This window comes from Malaya genurostris, chromosome 3 (genome assembly GCF_030247185.1).
Source record: "Malaya genurostris strain Urasoe2022 chromosome 3, Malgen_1.1, whole genome shotgun sequence".
NCBI lineage: Eukaryota > Metazoa > Arthropoda > Insecta > Diptera > Culicidae > Malaya > Malaya genurostris.
This window is the reverse complement of record NC_080572.1, coordinates 88,590,153-88,611,600: the sequence shown is the minus strand read 5'-3', so window position 1 is coordinate 88,611,600 and position 21,448 is coordinate 88,590,153. Positions and strand designations below refer to the sequence as shown.

The window sequence follows — 21,448 nt, the reverse complement described above, 5'->3', positions numbered from 1 at the left end:
TGATTTTCTTTTGTCACTATTTCAATAAAAATATTCGTTGGGTGAAACTAAAATTTTATTATTTTTAGAATTTTTTTCTCTGCGTGTAGTAGAACGTTTCATCTGTTACATCTTCAACCCAGTAGTGTAGTGGCAGTTTATGTATAACTGCTAGCGCGGCACAGCAGTTCAACTTAACCCGCTAACGTACTGATGAGACGAAAGCAACAGGTAGAAATAAGTAATATTCGTTATTTGAAATTAGCGAATATTTTGGGTTCCCTAAATGATTTATCTTATGGCTGAACTCTGTTTTTTTTTCTTTTTTTACGTTATTGGAATCGTATAGAGACAAACCAAGAAAGCCATTGAGCTACCATTACTTGATGCAAGCAAAGTATGCTCGCTTTGTCAAGGTTACATCATTATAAAAATTACGTTATCAGTTTCAATCGTTCTTATCAGCGCTTTTATTTTTCCTCCCTACGAGGAAATATTTTCGCTCGTAAGCATAATGTTGATCGTGCGTGCGATGATTTATTGCAAAACATTCGTTAAAATGTCCAGTAATCTGATTGCAATGGCACGTGTGATCTATTCTAAGACATTAAGCAACAACGAGACTCGCATAAAATGAAAAAAAAAATCAGAGCAAAACCAATTTGAATTCATTTAATGTCGTGTGCAAATTCGGATCCAGGTCCAAGTTCAGCTATGCGTTCACATGTAGTTGGTGAACTGTCGTTTGGTCACGCTTCCACGGTTCTTTGAGTATCCGGAAAACATTCTCCCGTTTCCTAGTTTCCAAAGTACTGATATAATGTATACGTTTCCTATGTGCGCGTATGTATCGCACTCATTCACACAGCACAGTAGAGCTCCATAGACATGTGCGATTAATAATTCCGAATGGGTAATTGAGTCTTAATTTCTTTTTATTAGTGAAATACATTAAATAAATTAATATATCTGAGTCTGAGGTTCGGCACTCCCCACCCATCCCATCAATAGACTACTGTTAGGCTACTACTGATGAGTTCGACGCCTAGCATGTGCTCGGTTTCATGCTTGTGTTGGCTATGGATAGTCCATGCGTATTACATTTATTTGGACGGGGACGACACGGACACCCTTTCACCCCGATTTTTTTTCTAGTTTGCTGCTCGTTTCGAGTTTTCTCCTGGGGTTCCGCTTCCAGCGGCTCGTTCTCGAACCAATGATGCAATGTTCCCTTGTCCGTATATTTATACATAATCTGGTATACGAAAAACAAAACAAATCGAATGCTAGTGAGCATAGTGAAAGAATCCTTTCGAAAACCGATGATTTCCAAGTGATTTCTTTATCATGCATTGATGGGTGGGAACTGAAGGCATTTGCAATCAAAAACAAAATTTCTATAGTTTTTCGGTTTTTTTTTGAAGTTACGCGGTTTTGGTATCCAAGTTTGTGAAACGCTGGAATAAGTTTTGCAGAATAAAAAATTAATCAAAAATACTAATATAAAGAGTTCTGTATTTTAAGAGTTTCATGCCTAAATATCTCGAGATAGCCTATCGCTACGAGAAGATCTATTCCCTTTATCAGTATCAAACGAGATAAACAGATAGAAGAATTCCTACCAAATGCAACTTGGCAAATAAACTGTTAAAAAGTTGCCGCAGAGACGGAACTAGAACCCGTAGCTTTAGGAGAACACAAGAAAAACGCTATTTTGATCCTTTCTCATATTACCTATAACATCATAAATATTACTGCGGAATTCGTAAAAAAACAACTGTTTATTCGATAGAAATAGGAAAGTTTGTTCGGACCTAATCTAACAAAATCTACAAATCCTGTTTACCCTGTAGTTTCAGAGCCGGAAGTAGTATCTACAACAAATTTAGGAATTCCGTATGAAACTGTAAGACTTTCTTCCTTTGCACCTATAAGTTTGTGAAAATCGATATGACCTACAAATTAGAATAGTTTTGGACTTAGTTAAACCTAGTCTTACTATCTCTTACTGCTTTCGATGAAATCAATAAAACGAAATCTAAAAAACAAAGCGAACCTGCATATCTGTTAGTTTTGCATGTGTAAGTCAAGCTAAACAGCATGAGTCAGCAGCATAAAACATGTAGAAAAGTAATTATTATTATTGTTATAATTGACATCACGGTATTACTGCACTACCGGCTGTGAAAATTGCATTTACATCACGAAGCTTGAAATTCCGATGTATGTTTATTTTGTCGTGAATACGACTTACTTTACTATGGGGCGCCTTTTCAAAATTTACTCTGTACAAGAATGGGCAGAACTTTATCGCGAATATCTCTTGATATACTCAACTCAATAACATAATTTTTTCTACAAGCTATCGGAAATATAATCAGTAAGATGTGATTGAATTTTCAACCATAAATAACTGAAAAACAAAATTTTCTAAAACTTTTGGAAACAATGAGAAAAATTGATCATCATTACTTGGCTTTTTTGCACCCGGACGACGGTGTTGAGGTAGTCAGGCACATATCATTTCTGATTATCTACCTGCTGCTGGTCGTTTGCATGGGAGCAAAATACAACGAAAAACGGACAAAGGGGAACGTTATGTAAAATCAGCCCTATATCTTATGGCTACAAATGTTATCTAAAGAACAATAAAGATTGCTTCTTTGCATACCGAAAATTAAAACCATCAGTGTAGTGCAAATCTAGCATAATTTGATTGGCTTTGTGCAATATTTGCAACAGTGTTTAATATCGTTTATATCCAAGCTGCAGTTCATGCTCGCATCTCATCAGGCACAGTCGCAAATCGTTTACGGTCGAAACAACAGAAACAAAGACAATACAATGTAGTGAACAATAAAGTGTACGAAATGGGCAAATACGATTAAACAAAGCCTGAAACTTGGCCTACAAGACCAAATTCAATTTGTATTGATTTCAAGCGCTGCAAAGTTAGACCAGCAGCAAATGAAATTGAAATCTTACTTGAAGAACGAATGCATCTATACACTAATAATGTAAGTAAAATTCAATTCAACAAGGCGTCTAACTGTGTGTACATTATGTTCAAACGTGAAAGAGATGCAATTGCATTTGCTTCGGTTAATAACGGGGTGCACAGTATTGATCATGACAATGTTAAATATAAAATCCCTGTGTACATGGTGGACAATGCCATAGAAGTACGCGTGCATGACCTTCCCCCTCAGAACAGCGATGGGTTCGTTCGGGAAAACATGTCGCAGTACGGTGAAGTTCTTTCCATCGAAAGGGAAGTATGGCGGAATTTTTCCCCGGTATTCGGAATGGCGTGCGAGTGGCACGTATGCAACTACGTAAAGCAATACCATCTTACATCGTTTGTGGTCAAGATGGAATACATCCGTGTAAAACGCTGATTACGTATGAAAATCAGCTGGTTACATGTCAGTTTTGTGAACAACCGGCACACTACGGCAAACCTTGCACTGAAACTGCGTAAACAAACAAAAACAAGGACAACTGCTCAACAACGGAAACTAGTGAATGCAGTGCTCCTGTTTCAAAAACACCTTCACCATCTAACCAAACAGCAACTGCAACCAATGTACAACAAGGCGCTTCTACAGTAACTAGCAACGAGATCAAGACTGCGAATAACAAGAAAAACGAAAAGAAAACGGAAATCAACAATACCACCGATGCGTCAATGGACGACGAGACGAGCCACGAACAAAGTGCCCCTCAATCATCGCAGGAGGGAAATGGAAGCTCCTCTGCCCCTAGAAAAAGGGTGACAACGAGATCGAATACAACAATTTTTTATTTGAAAAATCAGCTCAATCGGTCACGTAAAGCTTGTACGCAAATAGGCCTGAATAAAAATGTTTTTTTTAATATATCCAAACAGCATTTGATATCGCAGAATTGGACAATTTGGCCCTTCTGTATGCCAGAAATTTATCTCGTACAGTATATTGACAGTTTCTTTCACTGAAATATTCAAATTTAATATTAAATAATCGACATCAAAATTCTGTATATTGCTATTTAGAACCATAATTGTTTACCTAAAGAATTAGGCGAAATTTTCCTTCACTATACTGTATATGGTCTATTTTTTAACCAGTCGTAGTTTGTAGTAAACTTTCTGCTGATTTGCTATATAAAATACATAGCACCGACTCAGAAGCCATTCATTTCGAATTTGGCTGTCGTTGTCAACTTGTTGATTATGGTGCGACCGAGGCATCTCCAAGCAAAACATAAGCAGAAGAAGCAGGAGACTCCAGCATCAGTATCGGTATCAGTATCGCACCCACGGTATAACAGGTCAGCCTGGAAATTGTAGATGACGGAATTCAGCGATATCCATCGAGAATCAACGGTATCTATCGGAATTCGAACTAAACTCGTCACTCTCTATCACGAACGCTTTTCACTTTCTTTTCAGAATTGACATTCTTTTATTCTTTCGGATGCACTTATCATAAAATAGCTAAAATTGTTATTAACCGCAGCACCGTCTTTTACCAATATCACACACCAGTAGCAGACATCCGTAACCGTTTCGTTTTCTTTATAGCGTGTACGAAATAGAACAAAGCCCTCATCTTTCGTGTTGTGTTTCCTTCGTTCACGTTGCACGTGTTGTGCATATTCGGTGTATCGGTGTTGTGCATATTGTCATTCTAAATAGTGGTTTGAAAACTTTGACAATCGCTCAGTAACTGCGAAACCGGAAGTCGACTCCGGATGGAAGCAGCTTTCGCGACAATGTGAGCTTTAATTTAAACTAAGATTTGTAAAAATCGGTTCAAGCATCGTTGAGAAGTGAGTTCTATTTTTGGAATTTTTTTTCACTACATTCGGTGCTTCCGGAACAGTCCACAAACTAACAAGTTCAGCAAACTATAAGTATTTACCAGTTACAGTTTTATGGGATTTGTACCTGTTTGTGACCATCGTTAGTGAAAAAATACTCATGAAATTGGTAATTTTCCACTCATTACGCTTTAGCACACTTTTTCTCTAATTTTCACATATTACCCTGCAACTCCGGAACCAAATGTCGAATCCAAATGAAATTCAATAACTGGCTATGGGACCATAAGACCTTTTATTTGAATTTTAGTTTGTGAGAATCGATTCAGCCGCCTCTGAGAAAAGTAACTACACTTAATTTTAATTTTTTTTACACGTATCAGCCTGCAACTCCGGAACCGGAAGTTCCGAAAAAAGTGAGTGCAAAAAATGAACACACACATACAGCCAGTTTGCGTACTCGACGAACTGATTCGAATGGTGTATGAAACTCGGACCTCTGGGCCTTGGTTCAAAATTCGGTGATTGTATAGTCTTTCTACATAAGAAAGGCTAAATATGCTTAATCCACCTAGCAGTGAGATGATACTTTTTTTTTATCAATCAGCATGTGTGTTTTGCATGTCGTTTTAAATGACAGTTTGAAGTTTCAATCACTCATTATCGTGTAGTTTCGGAACTGGAAATCGGATCGAAAAAAAAAATTGTATGGAACCATAAATTTATTCTTTTGAAACTAAACGTGTGTCAATCGATTAAGTATTCCATGAGATGTCGAAGTGAGTTCCATTTCAGAGTTTTTGGTTATTATTTACGGTACTTCCAGAGCCGGTATTCAGGGACAAGAATAATAGTTTTGAGTCCAACTTTGACGATTATTTGGTACCGCAATATTCTATGACGGTTTGAATTTTAAAAACTCATCACCTTGTAATTCCAGAATCGGTCGGGATCGGATAAAATTTATTAACTTTGTATGGGACCATAAGACTTTTAATTTAAATTTTTGTTTATGAAATTCGTTTTGGTCTTTCTTGAGAAAACGATCGAGCTTCTTTATTTCCGATAATTTCGGAACCGGGATTCCTTCGGTTAAATACACCAAAGGGATTGTAAACCATTCAATTTGATTCGAAATTGTTGAAAATCAGTGTAGCCATCTTTTAAAAATCGTAGTGCGTTCCAAATTAAAGAAGTGTTCATGGGATCTTATGACCTTCCATTTGAATCTTATATGGAGGAAATCGGTACAGTCATCTACAAGAAAAATCAGTGACACTATTTTAATTTCATTACACATATCATCCTGTAGTTCCAGCAGTCGGAGCCAAATGACATTCAGGAACCTCGCATGGGAGCATAGGACTTCTCATATGAATCTAAGCTTTCAGAAATCGGTTAATTACTTGTCACGCACACATTCGCTGAGCTCGACGAACTGATTCTAATGGTATATGTGTGTGAGAAGTTATGTTCTTCCAGTAACCGTTTAAATCAATATACGAGGTCTGTTCAAAAAGTTCCCGGAATTTCGAATCGCTGAGCTAAAAAAACACGTCTACACCAGCCGCTACAAGACAGAATGTAAACAATGAATACAGCTGAAAATTTCACCATACATTAGGGACATATGTACCAACACAATAAAAAAAAATTTTGACCACCGGACTCTCCAGACGCGCGCAATTAAAAAATTTCGGGAACTTTTTGAACAGACCTCGTAAACATGAAATTGTTTTGAATTAGCAAACACTGCCATCTTTCCAATACATATCTCATATTCGAACGATTATGTTGCCAAAAACGAACCGTGCTAAAATTGAAACGAGACGAAATTTGGTGCTTAGGAACAATTGCATTAAAGTATTAAAAATAGTGTTTCACGTTGCTCCCAAGCATCGCTTTATCATACAGCGCTCAATACTACTGCTGTAATAGCTGAAAAAGTCGCCAGCACCAAAAAATCGATATCTTTGTTAGAAATGGACAGATTTTAACAATCTATGGTTCGTTGATAGCTATTGCCGTGTCAAACCTAAGTCTTAAAGCATATTTTGTTTACAAGGTCAACAACCGCAGGTCGCTGCACCGTCTTCTACCAATATCACACACCATTAGCAGACATCCGTAACAGTTTCGATTCCTTCATAGCGTGTACGAAATTGAACAAAGCACGTATCGTTCGTTTTGTGTTTTCTTCTTCTTTCGGTGTTGTACATATTGCCAATCTATATGGCGATTTGAAAACTTTGACACTCATCACCCTGTAACTGCGGAACCGGAAGTTGGATACGGATGAAATTTCACAGTATTTTTAAAGATAATATGAGTTTCAATTCAAATTTTGATTTGTGAAAATCGTTTCAAGCATCGCAGAGAAATCAAAGTGAGTTCTATTTTTGGAGTTTCTCTTCAACACTTTCGGTGCTTCCGGAAAAGGGGAGGCCAGTAGTGCCGAAATAAGTTTTTATGCCTATAAACTAACAAGCTATGCAAACTAGAAGAATTTATCAGACAGTTCTATGGGATTGACCCTGTTTTTGACCATCGTTTGTGAAAAACTACTAATGAAATTGGTAATTTTCCACTTAGCACGCTTTAGTTCCGGAACCGGAAGTCAGATCCGGATGAAATGTTCTATAAATTTTTAGGAAACTATAAGACCTTTCATTTGAATCTTAGGTTGTAAAAATCGGTTGAGCCGTTTCAGAGCAAAATGGACGCACACTTTTTCTCTAATTTTCACATATTCCCATGTAACTTCGGAACCGGAAGTCGGATCCAAATAAAATTCAATAGAAGGCTATGGGACTGTTAGTCCTTTTATTTGAATCTAAGTTTGTGAAAATCGGTTTAGCCATCTCTGAAAAAAGTGAGTGCATATTTTTATCATTTTTTCGGTACATATCATCCTATATCTCCGGAACTGGAAGTCGGATCTGGATGAAATTCAGTGCGTATTTTTGTTACATACATACACACACAGGTTTTCGCAGTGATTGCATAGCCTTACTATATGAGAAAGGCAAAAACAATAAATTTTGACATAAAACCTACGTATAACTCGAAAAGTAAACATCTGATCTCAGAAACATTCAGTAGGCTTCAAGCCGACGAGGATACTTTTCTTTTGCGACTATTTTGGTCAAAATCGGTCCGTTCATATCGTAATGGCAACCCACCGCCAGCAATTATTCCATGTCGTTTTCGCTTGAGGCCAAATCTAACTCAGTTTCTACCCTAACTGTTTAATTGAATCCTGTTCAGAACCTAGTTTTATTGAACTGAAATTCGAACCTGACTACAATATCGGTATTGCTCACACCCCCGTTGCCAAGTGCGAACCCAACACCAAGTGTTTGTTTGATGATACTACCCGGGGTCAGTTCTCTGAAGCGAAAACGACATAATTCACTTGCTGCTGGAGAGTTTTCGTTTATCTCTGCTTCACTGCCTTTCGCTGCTTCTGGGCATGTTATTATCTACGTGATGATCTCAGCTTTTGTTTTTTATATCATTTATTTTAGACAGGCTTTAACCATTTTGGTCGTTCACCGGGGGATCATGATCTCAACTGATGTGTGGTCACCCGTCACAGTAGAAACTATTGTGATCTTGAACACAATATTGAAGGACAAATCTAACCCTTATTGTCTTTTGCCCCATTTTAGAAATATTTAAACAAAACAAAATAAATTCAAAATATCTTTACATGACCAATGATTCAAACGAAACAAAAAGTCAGTCACTAAGATAGCTTTCAAATGTTTGTGTTTTTTAGAAACAGAAAATCAGTTACTCCACTTTCTAATGTATTGAAAAAAAACACTAACTTTTCTCATGGCGCCAAACGTTTCTTAGTACAACATAAAAACTATTCAAGCTACTATTCAGTGGTCATAAAAACTAGAACAATAACAAACCCAACCCGACTCTTAATTAGTAGAGGTTCACTTCTAATCTCGCACCCTAAAATGATATCAGCTCTAAAAGGTTCAGCATCAACAACAGAAACGCATACCGCCACGATCACCATCGAAAAAAAACTGTTCGGATCATACGGCTGGCTTCGTACCGTGTCATACACAAACATACCACCATGTTCGCTTATGGCATAGCAGAACGGTTAGTGCTTCGCTCAGCACCGAGTCATCTCGTTTTGAACGTGGATCGTGTTCTTGTTGTTGCTGTTGCTGTTACTGTTGGGATTGACGACAAAACCGAAGGAAGCAACGACAGCAGCAGATGATGATGCTGATGATGCTCGGATGCTTTCGAGCATCATCGTTCTCGGGGATATCGCGAACTCGTGGGTGTTGTGTATTATGAAATAGTATCATATTTTTATCTCAATTGCTGGGATGCGAGATGCGGACATTGGTGGGGCCAATCTGTTTTCGTTTATTTTTTATTTTTTCGTTCGATCATTTGTAGACAGAGAACTTCGATGCCTCGGGAGAAATACCGATCGATGTATGTTTCGGGTTGGGACGTCTGGTTTTGTAACTCTTGACGAATGGTTTTTTCTCGTAGGGAAAGCAAATTTTTTGTCTGTTCCGATCAGTGCAGTCGGCAATTAGTCGATTTTGTCTTTCCGGTTGACCGACAGACAGTCATTTGTTCCCTCCTGGCTTGAAAAAGTTTCTTGATGGTTTTTTTTTTCAATGATGGAAACGTTGTAAGGTTAAATTTACAACTGGTTTATGCGAAACAAGAAATGGTTTATGTGAAATAAGGAAAGTTCACATGAATTCAAACACAATAGTTACTTTTGATGTGGAACACATCTTTATATTCTATATAGGGTTGCAAATCAGAAACTCAAGGAAAACTACACGTAGAAATGTGGTCAGGTTTTAAATACTTACAGCTCAGTCTTTTTTGTATCAATTATTAATATTATTTCATCATTTGATTGGAAATATTTATAAGTTTCGATTTGAATATATCAAGCCACGTATTTTCAAGGGAGTGGGTCACTTCGCCGAAAGCCATTTCGCCGAAAGTCGTTTCGTCAAACGCCATTTCGCCGAAAGTCGTTTTGCCGAGTAGGTCATTTCGCCGAAAGTCATTTCTCCGAAAGGGTTATTTCGCCGAAAGGTACATTTCGCCGAAAGGGTAATTTCGAATACATTATATTATTATTTTTTGTGTTATTATGCCTCTTGTATAACTGATGTGGTGCAACCACATAACCGAAGCCAAGATGTCTCGGCGGCATAAAGCCGCCGAGGCAACGCCGGCTGAGTTGGTCGCCGACCCGCCGTCGGAAGCGGCGGCCTCTTGCTTACAAACCTGTAACTGCCACGATTGCCCGGTCTACTCAAAGCTAGGTTTCTTTGCTTTAGTTAAGTCCGAACGAGTGGTAGCGAGGTCGGACAGCACACGAATCAAATCGATGTGACGAAGCCGCATTAGATATTTTTTCACTTAGTAAACGGAAAATACCACATACATTCGCTTGGTAGATACACCTATACAATTGCTTTGATGCTTAGTGGCTAATAGTCAACAAGTTTTCTTGGGAACTCCGCTCTGAAGTTCATGAATCAATCTTTATTAGAGAGTACAAGAATCAATATTTATTCAAGAAGTACAATTGTAGGTCAACAAAACGAGCGTACATTCATTTGTTTTTATTTTAAATCAATTTAATTATAATATTAAGACAATTGCAGGAATCGGCGAAATGACCCTTTCAGCGAAATGGCTTTCGGCGAAATGGCTTTCGGCGAAATGACCCATTCGGCGAAATTATCCATTCGGCGAAATGACCCTGATCCTATTTTCAATTATATATGATTGAAATTTTGATTAGTAGCGATTTGTCTGCTAAAACTCTCCGGCATACCGGATTTCCCTGCCATAGAAGACGGTTTTGAAGGAGTAAGCGATATAACAAAGGGAAAGCAGATACAGATACGCGTATTTCGGAATGTTATTTACATCCTTCTTCGGTGTATCGGTTTTATAATTAATTGGGCAAAACAAACTTATAAAACCGATACACTGAAGAAGGATGGAAATAACATTCCGAAATACGCGTATCTGTATTGTAACGTTTGTTATGCTTCATCAAAGTATAGTGACTCTGTGGAAGTGTAATAACTTGACAGTGAATTAGTGGAATTAAATGGTACATAAATAGTGCAACTATTGATTAAATATGGAAAAACTTCAGAAATGTGTGAAATTGGGTAAGGTTAGGTTTTTTCGGATCAACATTTTTTAAACAGAAATCAGTGTAATGTTGATTTCTCGAGTACTAGAATGTATAGCGATCGAGTACTATTTATTGTAGATACTTTATTTGTTATTTCCAGCCATTTGAAAAATGGTATCAAACCAAGTTTAATGCTCTATTCTGAATAAACGGTAGATTTCCCACAATGAACTAAGATCAACATTACTACCTCAGAGTAAAAACCTTTTTTCAACTCCTACTATGATTTTTCAAATGAATTTGCACGTTTTCATAAGCAATCGTTGAAAAGATGGAGTAATCAGAAATTTTCCTACCGATTTGACAGCTCTTGCTGAAAGTATCATCTCTAAACAAGCAGCGCCTCTACATTTCAGTTTTGCGCCAATATGCCAATATGTTGCCTTGTTCCACATCAATGGCTCGAACAACCACATGTGGCTGATTCTTGTAGATTTTTGTCGTGAATACGACTTACTTTACTATGGGGTGCCTTTTCAAAATTTACCCTCTGAGAGAGTGATAAGTTTTTGATCGTGAATATCTCTTGTTGTATCTAACGAATCAACATAATTTTTGCTACATGCCATCGGAAATATGATCACAATTTTATGATAAAATTTTCAGTTGTGTGGCATAATCTCAAATAGTTCAAAATTCAACTTTTTTGAAATGTTTGGTATAAACGAGTATCAAAGAGGATAATTCATAAGGCGCGTTTGCCTTTCTCGTATTTTGAAAGCTCATATCTCAGTGATCTATGAAAGAGTTTATATAATCTAACTACCAATAGAATCGAAATTTTTCAACTTATACGTGTATAGCAAAAGCATTGAAGTATTTCAATAGTACACTATTGAAAAACCTATCTCATTTGACCCATGCCAACACCAGCCAATCAGAACGCGTTCTGAGGAAGAGAATAAAATATCTGCTGCTGTACAACAAATCGTTCAAGAAAAATGTTCCAAAAAGTGGTGAATATCGTAGTGAGTTCCTCAATTTGGTCCTTCTGAATGCTAGAAACGAATCCCTACATCATATTGATAGTTTCTTTCAATAAATTATGCAAATCCGAAATGAAATAATCGACATTAAAATTCTGTATGCGGATATTTTTATAGCCGTTAGGACCGCCCATTAGTGGAAAAGCTACAAACGAAATCACATAAAAGGAAATCTCTTAACAAAAATTGAATCAGTTTGGATTCTATCGCCACTGCGAGCAGATGTGTTTTGTGTCGTCTGCACGCTTTCGACAAGAGCGATTACGTCACAGCTGCCAGTCATTAGCATTGGAAAAAAAAGCATTACACAATATCAGCCGTTCTAATGGCTCTAGAAGTTTTTTAAAGAACTATTTGGATTTGTTGTTCGCAAATCGAAGGTAATTATTCTCAGTTTAGTGCAAATCAAGAACAGTTTGGTTAGATTTGTGCACTTTTCGCTGTGTGAAATTCACAGTAATCGAGATCAAGGGAAGAAGCCTTCTTTGTTTTTGCGAAAAATGTGAAAAAGGGGAATGCTTGCATAATTCATACAATTGATATTCGGAAGTGTTAAGGAACATGTCAGTTGTTTTCGTATTCACGACATCCAGTTATGTCGCTGACATTACCCACCCGCCTTTTTAAACAGAAATCAGTGTAATGTTTATATCTAGAGTACAAGTATGTTCAGTGAACGAGTACCGTTTATTTTGAATACTTTACTTGCTATTTCCGGGCATTTGAAAAATGGTATTAAACCAAATATAATGCTCCATTCTAAATAAACCTCAGCTCTCGCACAATAAATTAAGATCAACATTAACACCTCTGATTGAAAACTTTTTCTTACACTTTTTTCAAATGAATTTGTCCGTTTTTTCAGAAATCGTTAAAAAAATGAACCCATTTAAAATTTTCCTACCGATTTGACAGCCCTTACTGAAAGTATCATCTCTTACCAAGCAGCGCCTCTGCATTTCATTTCAACGTCATTGATACATTCAATCAGATTATTGTGTTGACTTATAGATATTCCTGTTTTGAACTTTATGAAGTATTTATTGATTTCAACCTATATGCGCCATTGGTCTTAGCATAATTTAAACTATTTTTTGTCGTGAATTCGACTGACTTTACTATGGGGCGGCTCTTCAAAATTTACCCTCTAACAGATTGATAAGTTTTTGATCGTGAATATCTTTTGCTGTGTCTAACATATCAGCATAATTTTTGCTACATGCCATCGAAAATATGATCATCAAAAAGAGGAAAATACACCGAAAAGTGGACAACTATGGGGAACATTATGCAAAAACAGCCTTTCTAGTGGCTATAAATGTTATCTAAAGAACTATAAAGATTGCTTCTTTGTAAATCGGAGATAAAAATCATCAAGTTAGTGCAAATCTAGAACAATTTGTTCATCTTTTTCGCAGTGTGAAATTCGCACCAAACGAGTGCATATGAAGCAAGTATTGGTCAACTTCGCGTTTGAGAAATATGCTACACGCAGAGAAAGAAGCAGGTTTAAACTAATAAAACTATTAGTAGATTTTTAAATTATATTTATGATGATTTCTAACTAGAATATGATTGTTTTGAACGAATTTTTCCCTTCAACATCAACAATATTCTCAGTTTGATTTGAGTCCAAATTTTTGTCTAGTCAAACAAAAAAAAATTTGTTTTGCTGATTCCATTGTTGAAATAAACTATCTATTTATTACATGTCAACCAAAGTTGAGTTGATGTTATCGGTAATGTCTATGTTAATTCAATCCTGTTATACATTTATATCACGAAAAAAATTTATCTATGATCTTATTTGCAGCAATTTTGCTCTCAAGGATAAAGTTTGTGCGCATTTTGATAAACTTCTTTCATTCCATAGAGGGTTATAAACAATCCAAGCATATGTATTGATAATTTATAATATTCTTGAAAAATGCATAGCATTAAATAACATATATTTTTTTTCGAAAAATAATTGTTTGATGCAGATATCTTGACCGGACTGATGAAGCACCAAAACATTGGATACTAATCAAAATACCCGGGCTTCAATATGAATAATTTTTAAGAATTTTATTACGAGCATAAATCGAAATAAAGTAACATCAAAAAATACCTTGCAAATTAATTTAAAAGAAATCATTTAATTTTTAAAAAACCAAAATATGTGATTATAACAAACAAAAGTGTTAGTAGAAATAGCTAAATTTAAATTGTTTTACTTCAGCTAAAAAGTTTGGAAAATTAAAACGCTAAAAATCCGCTTTAACTTAAACTAGAGTTCGTTTATTTAAAATTAATTTTTCGAATTGACAAGAAATTGACCGGAACGCACAAGTAGAATATTAGTTATTTCTATCAAAATATTGATTGAAACAAACTAATCCACTGAAAGTAGTTTCAAGTAGCAACATTTGCAATATCAACCCAGATCTTCTTGTGTCACTATTTCAATAAAAAAATTTGTTGCATAAAATCCAAATTTAGTTATTCTTACAATATTTTTCTCTGCGTGTACGATCAATGTTTAATATCGTGGAGAACTCCACAATTTGGCCTTTCCAAATGCCAGAAATTAATCCCGTACAGCAGTTTGATAGTTTCTTTCACTGAAATACAAACCGGAATCAAATAATCGACATCAAAATTCTGTATGTTGTTATTTTTGTGACCGCTGGGACCGCCCATTTGTGAAAAAGCTACAAACGAAATCACGTAAAAAGAAAACCCTGTTGAAATATGCAAATCGGAAGTGCATATAATCAGTTTAGTGATGATATCATTTTTAATTGGGTTTGGATTGGTTTCAATGCGTTTGTTGACTTCAGAGTTTGCAAGTGGTGTCAAATATTTTATTGTTCATTACATTTGCATTAAATTAGAGGGAATTTTTCGATTGATATTGACGTATATCTTCCTTTTTTATTATAAAGAACTATACAAATTATTATTGTATATAAGAATGTTAGATGTAACTAATCCGTACTTCAGTGTAGGTAGGTGCATCGTCAACTTACAACCTTAGGAAAACAGTCACTATTAAAAAACACGTTATCGCTATATAGCTTCGTGGAAAACATCATTTTATTGCGGCAAATAAACCAAATAAGTTGATATTTCTTTTTTGGAGTTCCACTTAATGACATCGGAGTAAACTGTTTTTGCATTTTTCAACAATGGCTGATTTCCGCAGATTACCCTTTAAAGCTGACTAAGCTTTATGTAATTTGGTTTCAGAAATAAAAAATTCTACTACAATTCGAGCAACGTGGAGTCTGATCAGTGTGGTAAAGAAGGGCACAACATGGACAAACAATAAATAACATCCAACGGGTCAAGCAGAATGAATAACAAGGAAATACTCGAATACCAGCGTTGAGAACGAAGAAAATAAAAACAACATTTCACGCGACTGACTGATCGAAGAAAATGATGATCGCGCCTCGGTTTTGCGATGAAAGCAGAAGAGGCGAACAAAAAAGAAAATCCCGCACATGTAGCAGCTGTTGAAATAAGATCCACTGCTTAAAAGGGGTCCTTAGTTTGCTGATTTGTGCAATTGTGGAACCTCATCGGTTATGATGGGTGTGCAATAATGCGTCGTTTTTTCAATTCAAATGAATACAATTTCCCCTGCGTTTATGGCCAGTGTAGACTCCCGCCATCCGTTGACCGAAGCGCTGTTGTGACAGTCGGAATGGGATAAATATCGTCGGCAAACAGATGGGAAGCTGGCAAGCTGAAACGAATGAATCTATTTTAAATTTGAAAGAAATTCGTCATCCATGGTGGTAGCGGTTGGCAGTAGCGCAGGCGATGGGAAGAACACTCAGGAATTCACCTCGAAACCTTGAGCAACCTGTCGGGTCTAGCTGCGTTACCTAAATTGTGTCACAAGACATACAGACGACGCCTATTAACGCGACGCTCGGATGGTTGGTACAGACACTGCTCACAAGCATCCAAACGAAAAAGCGTATATTTTTATCATTCCGTATGTATGTATTAATGTATTGTCCCGTAATTTACTCGTTTTCATCTCATCTCACCGATGAATTCGTACGTCTCGGCAAACAGTGCACGGAGCTGCATCGTTCGGATTGTCTGTTTGTATACGACGGAGTTGCCTAAACCTAGCAGAAGTAACACTTGTCGGGTTGCATAATTTCAGTATGAGCACATGGACAGATAAGATAAAGAAAAGGTACTCCGAAGGGTTCATTTGAAACTGCGTTCCGAATATGTGCGTTATCATTTTGTGAAGCTAGTAATAGTTGTTACCGGAGAGCATAAAACTAAATTTATTATTGCATCACTTGTGTTGAGTGAACTAATAACTTAAAGTATTTGGAAATCTAAACCAGCTAGTGCGGATACGAAATCTTTTCCGAATAGGACTAATCGAAAGAGGTTCTTCTCCATTTGCTCATGGTTAAGTTTCCCATTAGAATCACTGTACTCGTCATTATGAGTCACTGCGATGATGGTGTTTTGATAGCTAATTGTTTGGGAAGCACCCATCTTTCAATGGTAAAACTTTCAATACCAATGTAATCCTTCGAATTCCGCTGCCATTTCGCAATGGTTCAGAATCTGTCAATTTGTCGTCCTGTTGTTTACACTCTTCTCTAACCACTTGTGCAATTGTTTATTCGTTTTCATTAGTTTGTTTCGAAATACGTGGACTTTCAGCAGAACAACGTCGAGAAATTGTGTACAAATGGTGCACAGGACGCGGATTGTCACTGAGAAAGATAGCAAAAATGAAAGGAGTAAGTGAAAAAGCCGTGCGAAATGCAATCAGGAAGTTCGGTGAGGATAACACCTTTGAGGATAAACCGAAAACGTGACAAAAAAAAAGGTCCTGCTAACCCTCAGTTGAATAAACGTATACTGAAGGCATTCGAGCAAAAGAAGGAGGTTTCAGTTCGGGATGTGGCAAAAAAGTGGGCACTTCGAAGTCAAATGTTCTTCGTGCTAAAGAACGTTTGAATCTTAGAACCTATAAGAAGCAGAAACAACCAAAACGTAGTCCGAAACAAGAAGCATCAATCAGGCCGAGGATTCGAAAACTGTACAATACGATTCTTGCTGGAAATTTGAACTGCATAATGCATGGACGACGAAACCTACGTGAAACTCGATTACAAATCCTTGCCGGGACCCCAATATTATACGGTGCGAGAAGGGCAAGTGTTCAACCAGTCCAAGACATCGATTGTAGTCAAAAAATTTGGTAAGAAAGCTACGGTCTGGCAAGCAATTTGTAGCTGCGGTAAGATTTCGAAACCCTTCATCACCACTGCTTCAATGAACAGCGAAATATACATCAAGGAATGTTTACAAAAACGACTTCTACCCATAATTCGAAGCTACAAGGATCCTGTTATCTTCTGGCCAGATCTTGCTTCTTGCCACTACTCGAAATCAACGGTAGAATGGTATACTACTAAAAATATCACCTTCATCTTAAAAGACATGAATCCACCAAATTGCCCACAACTTCGACCAATTGAGGAATTTTGGGCATTAACGAAGGCACATCTTAGGAAACATGTCTCGGCAGCCGAAACCATTCAATAGTTCGAAAAAGATTGGAAAAAAGTGTCAAAACTTGTCGTCAAGAAGTCTGCACGGAATTTAATGAGAAACGTTCGCAAGAAAGCGCGCCAGCTAGTCTACAATGGCTAAGTAGCAAATGTTGAGAATAATATTCTGTTGTTGTAGTCTAATATTATCAGTATATCGAATAAACTTTGAATATCTAACACTTGTGAATTATTTACAGCGAAATCAAAGTGCGTCCATAGTTTCTGGGACAGTGTTTATTTATAGATAATAACTCTGAAACTTTGCATAAAAAACCGCAGACGGGAAACCGCATAACTCTGAAAATTCGCATAAAAAAAACCGCATAACTTTGAAAATTCGCATAAAAAAGTCGCATAAAAAACCGCATAAAAAAAGACCTTTGTGTACATGGCTATGAACAATCAAATCGATACGTAGATATATTTCCAATCAATTGGTGAAATAATGTTACTGATTGAAACTAAACTGACTGAGCTGTAAGTGTTCAAAACCTGACCACATTTCTACTTGTATTTACCCTTAAATTTCTGATTTGCACCCCTATATAGAAAACAAAGATGTGTTCCACATAAAAAAGGAGACTACCGTAGACTTTGCACAAACCTGTAAAATAGATTTTGCAGTGTATTACTACAACTACGAAATGCCAAATCAGATGGAAAATGGAAGAAAATCCTCTAAATATTATTGTAATCATGAATTGAATTTAACTCCCCTACTTTATCTTGTGGAATGTTACAATAGTAAAACATCAATGGCAACCCTGCATGCATGAAAATAAAAAAATATTGAAATCGAGTCGAGCCATGCATATCCAAGAAAATTGAGCGCAATGTGTTAAGTCGTTTACGTCACTTGTACCATTTTATCTTCGGAACCGGATGTGACAGCCATTTGATCTTCGATCTTGATTAATGACCTAGTAGTGACTTTCAATCGAGCCTAAGATTGCTGAAATCGGTTCAGCCATCTCCGAGAAAATTAGGCGAAGAGATAAAATGTGCGTTTCGTCGGTTGCGTCACTTATACCATTATATCTTCGGAACCGGAAGTGATAACGAGTTCATCTTTGAACTTGATCAATGACCCAGTAGTAGTCCAACCTTATGAAAATCGGTTTATCCATCTCCGAGAAAATTGACCGGAGAGAAAAGTATTCGAAAGCTGCACACCTAAACATTGTCCGATCTGGTCGAGCTGAGTAGAGTGGTATACAACACTATGGGTCTCCAGAACTCCGAACAAAAGTCAAATTTTGGTCCAGAATTCAGGTTTAGAATACAAATCCAGAACACAAGGCACATAATTCAGGTTCACATTCCGAATTTAGAGTCCAAATTCAGAACTCAGGGCCTGAAATCAGTTCTAATCCAGTTCCAGTTTTTTGTTTTGACTATAGAGGTTTTAATCTTAAGGTCATCAAATTTTTCTGCCCCTACGGTGGGTGAAAATTTCACGTAGATTACCTAAAAGAGTACTGGGAATCGGATTTTTTTGAAGCAGTCACGAGCAATTAAATTTCAATTGTATGGAGTGTATATTTCGTTCGAAACATAAGAAATAAATTAGCTGGTAGTAGTACTATAAGTTTAATTTGATGTGCTATACCGTCAAGAGTCAAAGATGAAGCGTGGAGCGAAGAAAATCGTTATTTCAAACCAGAACACTGAATGAACAGCTGACTACCTTTTTGGTGAAAATAACACCCTTTAAATATTTAAGTTCATTCTAGGTCAGGACCAGACAACTGACTTCTTTTTTCAAGCAGAAATTCGTCTTCTTATTTTCGTGAATCTCTGTTGGTAATTTAAAAAGCTTCTCGGCCAGCGTTGCCGAAACAGAAAGAAAAGATGATAAATATCCAATATAATTTCAATTCATATAAAAGTTATAATATCTAGAACTTGAGCTCTAGATTCTTCGAACTGTTTCAGTTGAAAAACAATTCTTTGAACTTCATATTTACTTCATGAACAGGCTATAGGAAACAGTAAATAACTCAAAAAAAACATTTAGCTTCTCCCACACTAAGATCAAGAGAAAACGTTACCGATAATCCTGACAACACTTTTATCTCACCCTGCAGCAAGAATAATTTCTAAGTCGAATATTTTCATATGCCAATTTCAACCGAACTTGAGCTGGTCCAAAACTGGCTCTGAAAACGGATACATAGTTGTCTAGTCCTGTACTAGAGTTCATTTAAGAAATAATGCGGAATGGGTCACTGGATCAGGAAATAAAACGCTGGTTTCATTGTTGGGTTACCATATAATCGAATCACGACCCAACAAAATTCTTTGATTTCAGCGGACTCATAATCTAACTACTACCAAGACTCATATTGTATCAGCCATGTTTTGGATGTTAAATTCAACATCTCAAATCGTACTTTCGAAATAAATCATTATTAATCATTGAACCTTATTAAAAATCTCTATTTACGAATTGAAGACATTATAGCTCTACGAAACAGAAACAACTCAGTCTTCCAACATTATATCTAAAAATATATGAATGTACAAGTTCGAATCCATCAAAAACCCCTGAATCCAGCTAGTGAATGATTCATGTCACAATAAAATGAGTGGTTCTGTTTCACCCGATATGGCCATCCGCACCACCCATCTGGAACCGCGAGCACACAGGAAAAAGCAGACAATAGTCCGGGGGGGAAATTATGGGAGGATGATCAACTTACATTCCTGCAGCAGCAAGCCGGCGATAAAGCCAAATATCAGCAGCTTAATTACTCGATCTTGACACATGTTTGCCTGTTTTTTATGCTTTTTCTTTTTCCTTTTTGTTAACTTGTTCCCTCGTTGAAATTTATAGTGAATTTCACTCACGAAATTCACTCACCAGCGAACTGCGAATTCCTCTGCTTTGCACTGTTACACACGTTGAGAACGAAACGGAAACGATTCTACCTCTTTCAGTTGTCGCTGTCTTATGTTGTGCAATTTATTTTGATCATAAATTATTTAAATAGAACTAAAAATAACAATACATGAAAATAAAAAATAGACATAAAATAACGCGAGTCGAGAAAGGATAAAAGCATTCGATTCTTTAATACAATCTTTGATCATTCCAACTTAGCGGCCAATTTCGAGAAGCTACGGAATATTTCGCGTCAACAACACTCACGTGCACACACATCCACAAATAAGTCACTGAAAACTAGTATTTCACGAGATAGTGAAATTGCAATTATCACGGAGAGATGATTCGATCTTGGCATTCAAGCCACTCACTAGTAAAATTTTCTAATAATAAAACGTCGAACAAATACCCCACTTGAAAATGTCAAAAAAACCGCACAACACACCACTTCTGAAACGTATGCTCTAGAGCCCGGTGCACACGTCACAAGCCCGAAGCACCCACCCTCCGAAAGTGGTTTGGAATAGTTGAATTTGCATAAAACGTGCCACCCCCCCTTCACCAACTGCTAGAAAGAATTCTTCCTGCACCAGACACCAATTCACCACACTATCAAATTCAAACTCATAAAAATGGCCCTCCTTTTTACGTCTTCTTGCTCCTCTCCATCAATTAAACGTAGTCGTCTCAGTCGATGAAGGAGCGCCACTGAACTGTTATTATCCCCACAACAATCCTCGCACGGTAATTGATTAATTCCGACCGGGTTAGGTTTCGGGTGTGAATGAATCCGCGCAAAACGACCGGTCAATTCCCGTCTGTGGAATTAATACCGTAGAACAGTACAATAAAGACTCTGAAAACCCTCCAAAAGGTCGTGCCACAGTGTTGAACTACCTACCGGACCAAGTTGGAAGTAATCACGCAATCAACCAATCCGCGCGAGAGGGAAATTCGTACTAAACGATGCCGACCTATCGTACGG

At 36.9% G+C, this 21,448-nt stretch overlaps 1 long non-coding RNA gene across 1 annotated transcript in view; it reads right to left on the bottom strand.

Moving 5' to 3' along the window:
* The window catches only part of LOC131435197 (uncharacterized), a 114,782-nt gene extending 93,334 nt beyond the window's left edge, over nucleotides 1-21,448 (bottom strand). Inside the window, exons 1-2 of the long non-coding RNA XR_009230466.1 lie at nucleotides 21,365-21,448; nucleotides 20,279-20,571 (exon numbers count right to left, since the gene is read on the bottom strand). This is a non-coding gene — a long non-coding RNA (uncharacterized LOC131435197). The remainder of the gene's footprint in view (nucleotides 1-20,278; nucleotides 20,572-21,364) is intronic.